Here is a 9,301-nt window from a genome sequence, read left to right on the forward strand (position 1 = left end):
TAGTTATGACTAGGGTTACAGTGAACAGCACCTACTGAGAGCCAGCTATACAGTAGTTATAACTAGGTGTTACAGTACCTACTGAAAGCCAGCTATACAGTAGTTATGACTAGGGGTTACAGTGAACAGCACCTTCTGAGAGCCAGCAATACAGTAGTTATGACTAGGGGTTACAGTGTACAGCACCTACTGAGAGCCAGCTATACAGTAGTTATGACTAGGGGTTACAGTGAACAGCACCTTCTGAGAGCCAGCAATACAGTAGTTATGACTAGGGGTTACAGTGAACAGCACCTTCTGAGAGCCAGCAATACAGTAGTTATGACTAGGGGTTACAGTGAACAGCACCTTCTGAGAGCCAGCAATACAGTAGTTATGACTAGGGGTTACAGTGTACAGCACCTACTGAGAGCCGGCTATACAGTAGTTATGACTAGGGGTTACAGTGTACAGCGCCTAACTGTAGTTCTAGGTAGGTGTTAGTGTTCTGGAAATGTTGACAGATACAGCTACTGTAGTTCTAGGTAGGTGTTAGTGTTCTGGAAATGTTGACAGATACAGCTACTGTAGTTCTAGGTAGGTGTTAGTATTCTGGACCTGTTGACAGATACAGCTACTGTAGTTCTAGGTAGGTGTTAGTATTCTGGACCTGTTGACAGACACAGCTACTGTAGTTCTAGGTAGGTGTTAGTATTCTGGACCTGTTGACAGATACAGCTACTGTAGTTCTAGGTAGGTGTTAGTGTTCTGGACCTGTTGACAGACACAGCTACTGTAGTTCTAGGTAGGTGTTAGTATTCTGGACCTGTTGACAGACACAGCTACTGTAGTTCTAGGTAGGTGTTAGTATTCTGGACCTGTTGACAGACACAGCTACTGTAGTTCTAGGTAGGTGTTAGTGTTCTGGAACTGTTGACAGATACAGCTACTGTAGTTCTAGGTAGGTGTTAGTATTCTGGACCTGTTGACAGACACAGCTACTGTAGTTCTAGATAGGTGTTAGTATTCTGGACCTGTTGACAGATACAGCTACTGTAGTTCTAGGTAGGTGTTAGTGTTCTGGAACTGTTGACAGATACAGCTACTGTAGTTCTAGGTAGGTGTTAGTATTCTGGACCTGTTGACAGACACAGCTACTGTAGTTCTAGGTAGGTGTTAGTATTCTGGACCTGTTGACAGATACAGCTACTGTAGTTCTAGGTAGGTGTTAGTGTTCTGGAACTGTTGACAGATACAGCTACTGTAGTTCTAGGTAGGTGTTAGTATTCTGGACCTGTTGACAGACACAGCTACTGTAGTTCTAGGTAGGTGTTAGTATTCTGGACCTGTTGACAGATACAGCTACTGTAGTTCTAGGTAGGTGTTAGTGTTCTGGAACTGTTGACAGACACAGCTAACTAAGTTATGACTGGAACCAGGAGTTTTAACTAACAATGTGACCTGACAGAGAAACCCTTGTAAGACCCAAATAAGTGTTTTTATGTTGCCGTTGGTGATCCGTCATATACTGTACAGTAATACCATCGATGACAGGTTCAGACAGTCTACGGTTGATAAGACTGACTGAAAGCTCGTGTCAACTCTCTGTTTTTAAAGTTCCTTAATCACATTCCAGGGTTTAATTAGCTGAGTTTAAAGGAGTTTTAGGCTTTAATGTCTTGTTTTAATCCAAAGTAATCGCATTAGGATTGAAAGTTGCATATTTGGCAGACTAGCAGCGTCCCGTCGAGCAGGTGAAGGACGGGAAGACTGTAGTGTGTTGTACCACTCTTAGTGAAGGACGGGAAGACTGTAGTGTGTTGTACCACTCTTAGTGAAGGACGGGAAGACTGTAGTGTGTTGTACCTCTCTTAGTGAAGGACGGGAAGACTGTAGTGTGTTGTACCTCTCTTAGTGAAGGACGGGAAGACTGTAGTGTGTTGTACCTCTCTTAGTGAAGGATGGGAAGACTGTAGTGTGTTGTACCACTCTTAGTGAAGGATGGGAAGACTGTAGTGTGTTGTACCTCTCTTAGTGAAGGACGGGAAGACTGTAGTGTGTTGTACCTCTCTTAGTGAAGGATGGGAAGACTGTAGTGTGTTGTACCACTCTTAGTGAAGGACGGGAAGACTGTAGTGTGTTGTACCACTCTTAGTGAAGGACGGGAAGACTGTAGTGTGTTGTACCACTCTTAGTGTAGGACGGGAGGACTGTAGTGTGTTGTACCTCTCTTAGTGAAGACTGTAGTGTGTTGTACCTCTCTTAGTGAAGGATGGGAAGACTGTAGTGTGTTGTACCACTCTTAGTGAAGGACGGGAAGACTGTAGTGTGTTGTACCTCTCTTAGTGAAGGATGGGAAGACTGTAGTGTGTTGTACCACTCTTAGTGAAGGACGGGAAGACTGTAGTGTGTTGTACCACTCTTAGTGAAGGATGGGAAGACTGTAGTGTGTTGTACCACTCTTAGTGAAGGACGGGAAGACTGTAGTGTGTTGTACCTCTCTTAGTGAAGAATGGGAAGACTGTAGTGTGTTGTACCTCTCTTAGTGAAGGATGGGAAGACTGTAGTGTGTTGTACCACTCTTAGTGAAGGACGATGGGAGACTGTAGTGTGTTGTACCACTCTTAGTGAAGGACGGGGAGACTGTAGTGTGTTGTACCACTCTTAGTGAACTATGGGAGGACAGTAGTGTGTTGTACCTCTCTTAGTGAAGACGGTAGTGTGTTGTACCTCTCTTAGTGAAGCAGGGGAAGACTGTAGTGTGTTGTACCTCTCTTAGTGAAGACTGTAGTGTGTTGTACCACTCTTAGTGAAGAATGGGAAGACTGTAGTGTGTTGTACCTCTCTTAGTGAAGGACGGGAAGACTGTAGTGTGTTGTACCTCTCTTAGTGAAGGATGGGAAGACTGTAGTGTGTTGTACCTCTGGATACTGTGTGTAGAGCGCTGAGGGAGGACTGTAGTGTGTTGTACCTCTCTTAGTGAAGGATGGGAAGACTGTAGTGTGTTGTACCTCTGGATACTGTGTGTAGAGCGCTGAGGGAGGACTGTAGTGTGTTGTACCTCTGGATACTGTGTGTAGAGCGCTGAGGGAGGACTGTAGTGTGTTGTACCTCTGGATACTGTGTGTAGAGCGCTGAGGGAGGACTGTAGTGTGTTGTACCTCTCTTAGTGAAGGATGGGAAGACTGTAGTGTGTTGTACCTCTGATAGAGCGCTGAGGGAGGACTGTAGTGTGTTGTACCTCTGGATACTGTGTGTAGAGCGCTGAGGGAGGACTGTAGTGTGTGGTACCTCTGGATACTGTGTGTAGAGCGCTGAGGGAGGACTGTAGTGTGTTGTACCTCAATACTGTGTGTAGAGCGCTGAGGGAGGACTGTAGTGTGTTGTACCTCTGGATACTGTGTGTAGAGCGCTGAGGGAGGACTGTAGTGTGTTGTACCTCTGGATACTGTGTGTAGAGCGCTGAGGGAGGACTGTAGTGTGTTGTACCTCTGGATACTGTGTGTAGAGCGCTGAGGGAGGACTGTAGTGTTGGTACCTCTGGATACTGTGTGTAGAGCGCTGAGGGAGGACTGTAGTGTGTGGTACCTCTGGATACTGTGTGTAGAGCGCTGAGGGAGGACTGTAGTGTGTTGTACCTCTGGATACTGTGTGTAGAGCGCTGAGGAGGACTGTAGTGTGTGGTACCTCTGGATACTGTGTGTAGAGCGCTGAGGGAGGACTGTAGTGTGTTGTACCTCTGGATACTGTGTGTAGAGCGCTGAGGGAGGACTGTAGTGTGTGGTACCTCTGGATACTGTGTGTAGAGCGCTGAGGGAGGACTGTAGTGTGTTGTACCTCTGGATACTGTGTGTAGAGCGCTGAGGGAGGACTGTAGTGTGTTGTACCTCTGGATACTGTGTGTAGAGCGCTGAGGGAGGACTGTAGTGTGTTGTACCTCTGGATACTGTGTGTAGAGCGCTGAGGGAGGATTGTAGTGTGTTGTACCTCTGGATACTGTGTGTAGAGCGCTGAGGGAGGACTGTAGTGTGTTGTACCTCTGGATACTGTGTGTAGAGCGCTGAGGGAGGACTGTAGTGTGTTGTACCTCTGGATACTGTGTGTAGAGCGCTGAGGGAGGACTGTAGTGTGTTGTACCTCTGGATACTGTGTGTAGAGCGCTGAGGACTGTAGTGTGTTGTACCTCTGGATACTGTGTGTAGAGCGCTGAGGAGGACTGTAGTGTGTTGTACCTCTGGATACTGTGTGTAGAGCGCTGAGGGAGGACTGTAGTGTGTTGTACCTCTGGATACTGTGTGTAGAGCGCTGAGGGAGGACTGTAGTGTGTTGAAAGCTAAACATTCCTGAAAACGTTTATTCGTGTCTTTAATATTGCAGGACACACTGAGCAGATTCAGCCCTTCTCCACGCTGATATGAAATAGTCGACCGTTTAAAAACAAACATGTTTTTGCCTCAAAGTCTGTTTAATTGAATGATTATCAAAGCGGTTTCTAAATTAACGTTCCTGAGTCTCACGGAAAATTAGTCCTCTCAGTAATTAGGACACATGAATTACTAACACGGTCTAATGTCTGCCCCCTGAGTCATAACAGATATGCTAATGAAACCAGGAGAGAGAACACATATGGTGATGGGGGTGGTGTGTGTGATGGTAGAGGTGTGTGTTGTGGTTGTCAAATCAAATCAAATCAAACTTTATTCGTCACATGCGCCGAATACAACAAGTGTGAACTTTACCGTGAAATGCTGACTTAACAAGCTCTTAAACCAACAGTGCGGTTCAAGAAAGAGTTAAGAAAATATTTACCAAATAAACTAAAGTAAAAAATAATATGAAGTAACATAATAACATAACGGTAATGATGCTATATACAGGAGGTACCGGTACCGAGTCACTGTGCGGAGGTTATATACAGGAGGTACCGTACCGAGTCACTGTGGAGGTTATGTACAGGAGGTACCGGTACCGAGTCACTGTGCGGAGGTTATGTACAGGAGGTACCGGTACCGAGTCACTGTGGTTATGTACAGGAGGTACCGGTACCGAGTCACTGTGGAGGTTATATACAGGAGGTACCGGTACCGAGTCACTGTGCAGAGGTTATGTACAGGAGGTACCGGTACCGAGTCACTGTGGAGGTTATATACAGGAGGTACCGGTACCGAGTCACTGTGGAGGTTATGTACAGGAGGTACCGGTACCGAGTCACTGTGGAGGTTATATACAGGAGGTACCGGTACCGAGTCACTGTGGAGGTTATGTACAGGCGGTACCGGTACCGAGTCACTGTGGAGGTTATGTACAGGAGGTACTGGTACCGAGTCACTGTGCGGAGGTTATATACAGGAGGTACCGGTACCGAGTCACTGTGCGGAGGTACAGGTTAGAGGTCATTTGTACTTGTAGGTAGGGGGAAGTGACTATGCGTAGATAATAAGCAGTGAGTAGCAGCAGTTTACAAAACAAATGGGGGTCAATGTAATAGTCCGGTGGCCATTTGGTTAAGTGTTCAGGAGTCTTATGTCTTGGGGGGTAGAAGCTGTTAAGGAGCCTCTTGGACCTAGACTTGGCGCTCCGGTACCGCTTGCTTTGTGGAAGCAGAGAGAACAGTCTTTGACTCGGGTGACTGGAGTCTCTGACAATTGTTTTAGGGCCTTCCTCTGACACCGCCTGGTATAGAGGTCCTGGATGACAGGAAGCTTGGCCCCAGTGATGTACTGGGCCGTACGGACTACCCTCTGTAGCGCCTTACGGTCGGATGCCGAGTAGTTGCCATACCAGGCGGTGATGGAACCGGTCAGGATGCTCTCGATGGTGCAGCTGTAGAACTTTTTAAGGATCTGTTGGCTATACATATATGTTTATTATCTAGTAGGACCATATGCACAGTTGGCTCTCAGGCTGTAGGTATCTCTCAGGCTGTAGGAGGCTGTAGGTGTCTCTCAGGCTTAGGTATCTCTCAGGCTGTAGGAGGCTGTAGGTGTCTCCCAGGCTGTAGGTATCTCTCAGGCTGTAGGTATCTCTCAGGCTGTAGGAGGCTGTAGGTGTCTCTCAGGCTGTAGGTAGCTCTCAGGCTGTAGGAGTCTGTAGGTAGCTCTCAGTCTGTAGGTATCTCTTAGGCTGTAGGTGGCTCTCAAGCTGTAGGTAGCTCTCAGGCTGTAGGAGGTTGTAGGTAGCTCTCAGGCTGTAGGTAGCTCTCAGGCTGTAGGTAGCTCTCATGCTGTAGGTAGCTCTCAGGCTGTAGGATGCTGTAGGTGTCTCTCAGGCTGTAGGTAGATCTCAGGCTGTAGGTGTCTCTCAGGCTGTAGGTAGCTCTCAGGCTGTAGGAGGCTGTAGGTATCTCTCAGGTTGTAGGTATCTCTCAGGCTGTAGGTATCTCTCAGGCTGTAGGTGTCTCTCAGCCTGTAGGTAGCTCTCAGGCTGTAGGTGTCTCTCAGGCTGTAGGTGTCTCCCTAGGAGGCTGTCAGGTGTCTCTCAGGCTGTAGGTGTCTCTCAGGGTGTAGGGAGGCTGTAGGTATCTCTCAGGCTGTAGGTATCTCTCAGGCTGTAGGTATCTCTCAGGCTGTAGGTAGCTCTCAGGCTGTAGGTATCTCTCAGGCTATAGGTAGCTCTCAGGCTGTAGGAGGCCTTAGCGGTCTCTCAGGCTGTAGGAGGCTGTAGGTGTCTCTCAGGCTGTAGGGGGCTGTAGGTATCTCTCAGGCTGTAGGAGGCTGTAGGTATCTCTCAGGCTGTAGGTAGCTCGCAGGCTGTAGGAAGCTGTAGGTGTCTCTCAGGCTGTAGGTAGCTCTCCAGCTGTAGGAGGCTGTAGGTATCTCTCAGGCTGTAGGTATCTCTCAGGCTGTAGGTATCTCTCAGGCTGTAGGTATCTCTCAGGCTGTAGGTATCTCTCCACACAACTGGAATAAGAGACTATAACCATTCACACTCTGGGGTAGGAATCCCGCAGTACATCTTCAATGGGACATGGATCTCTTTAGAATGTCCCAGCAGACACTTGAAGAGACAGAGGATTTTGATGGTCAACCTGTTAGTCTGATATAGAGACCTGGTAGTCTGATATAGAGACAGAGGATTGTGATGGTCAACCTGGTAGTCTGATATAGAGACCTGGTAGTCTGATATAGAGACAGAGGATTTTGATGACCTGGTCTGATATAGAGACCTGGTAGTCTGATATAGAGACAGAGGATTGTGATGGTCAACCTGGTAGTCTGATATAGAGACACAGGATTGTTATAGAGACAGAGGATTGTGTGGTCAACCTGATATAGAGACAGAGGATTGTGATGGTCAACCTGGTAGTCTGATATAGAGACAGAGGATTGTGATGGTCAACCTGGTGGTCTGATATAGAGACAGAGGATTGTGATGGTCAACCTAGTAGTCTGATATAGAGACAGAGGATTGTGATGGTCAACCTGGTAGTCTGATATAGAGACAGGGGATTGTGATGGTCAACCTGGTAGTCTGATATAGAGACAGGGGATTGTGATGGTCAACCTGGTAGTCTGATATAGAGACAGAGGATTGTGATGGTCAACCTGGTAGTCTGATATAGAGACAGGGGATTGTGATGGTCAACCTGGTAGTCTGATATAGAGACAGGGGATTGTGATGGTCAACCTGGTAGTCTGATATAGAGACAGAGGATTGGCTCCACTGTCTGTCACTCGGTGACATCTAATGCACCACGTCGTATACCCCCAGCATCCTTTGCAGCGAACCTTGTGTGGCAGGCAGACAGGGAGGGAAGCATGTCTCTGCGAAGCGTGTGTGTATGTGTGTGATTGTACACGTGTGCTAGCATGCTGGTGAGTGTGTGGGTGTGTATTTGTGACAGCAGGTGATGTGGGCACTCTTAGTAAGAAACGCTGACCTGGCATTCTCACACATTCTCACAATAGCGCTGCCAGGCTAGCGAGCCGAGAGCCTCTCACTGAGCACTTCCTGCAATGTGCCGGCCGCCCCAACCCTTCCTGTATTTGGGAAACAGGCCCTAGCCTCCCTCTCCTCTCCCCCTCCATCCCTCCCCTCCCCACTCCACCCCTCCAGAAAGACACTGAGGCAGGGCTCCCTCCCCCCCTCCAGAAAGACACAGAGGCAGGGCCATCTCCTCTCTCCCCTCCCCCTCCACCCCTCCAGAAAGACACTGAGGAAGGGCCATCTCCTCTCTCCCCTCCCCTCCACCCCTCCAGAAAGACACTGAGGCAGGGCCATCTCCCCCTCCACCCCTCCAGAAAGACACTGAGGCAGGGCCATCTCCTCTCTCCCCTCCCCCTCCACCCCTCCAGAAAGACACTGAGGCAGGGTCATCTCCACCCCCCCCTCCACCCCTCCAGAAAGACACTGAGGCAGGGCCATCTCCTCTCTCCCCTCCACCCCTCCCCCTCCACCCCCTCCTGTCTTGGGGAAACAGATGTGGATCTGTCAGACCTGGGTTTCTGCCCGCAGCAGATTTCACCCAGCTGTCTCTTATGTAATGTACTGAGAGAGGAGAGATGAGAGGGCCAGGCCAGGGCTCAGAGAGAGGAGAGATGAGAGGGCCAGGCCAGGGCTCAGAGAGAGGAGAGATGAGAAGGCCAGGCCAGGGCTCAGAGAGAGGAGCAGAGAGGAGAGAACCAGGACAGGACTCAGAGAGAGGAGCAGAGAGGAGAGAACCAGGACAGGACTCAGAGAGAGGAGGAGAGAGGAGAGAGCCAGGACAGGACTCCGAGAGAGGAGCAGAGAGGAGAGAACCAGGACAGGACTCAGAGAGAGGAGCAGAGAGGAGAGAACCAGGACAGGACTCAGAGAGAGGAGGAGAGAGGAGAGAGCCAGGACAGGACTCTGAGAGAGGAGCAGAGAGGAGAGAACCAGGACAGGACAGGACTCAGAGAGAGGAGAGAGCCAGGACAGGACTCAGAGAGAGGAGAGAACCAGGACAGGACAGGACTCAGAGAGAGGAGCAGAGAGGACAGAACCACGACAGGACTCAGAGAGAGGAGCAGAGAGGAGAGAACCAGGACAGGACTATCTTTTTGTTTTCTCATGATTTGGTTGGGTCTAATTGTGCTGCTGGTTGGGTTCTGTGGGGTGTGTTTGTGAACAGAGCCCCAGGACCAGCTGACTGAGGGGACTCTTCTCCAGGTTCATCTCTTTGTAGGTGATGGCTTTTTGGTGTAATCTGTGGGCATATCTTCTATTTACGTGCTCCTCTCTCTCTCTCTCTCTCCAACTCCCTCTGTTTCTCTCTCTCTCTCCCTCTCCTCTCTCTCTCTCCCCTCTCTCTCCTCTCTCTCTCTCCTCTCCCTCTCCACTCCCTCTCTCTCACTCTCTCTCT

At 49.1% G+C, this 9,301-nt stretch overlaps 1 protein-coding gene across 1 annotated transcript in view; it reads left to right on the forward strand.

The window, feature by feature from the left end:
* osbpl10b (oxysterol binding protein-like 10b) overlaps nucleotides 1-9,301 on the forward strand; it is a 134,863-nt gene that overhangs the window by 122,118 nt on the left and 3,444 nt on the right.

The sequence above is a fragment of the Oncorhynchus tshawytscha genome, unplaced genomic scaffold, assembly GCF_018296145.1.
Source record: "Oncorhynchus tshawytscha isolate Ot180627B unplaced genomic scaffold, Otsh_v2.0 Un_contig_164_pilon_pilon, whole genome shotgun sequence".
Lineage (NCBI taxonomy): Eukaryota > Metazoa > Chordata > Actinopteri > Salmoniformes > Salmonidae > Oncorhynchus > Oncorhynchus tshawytscha.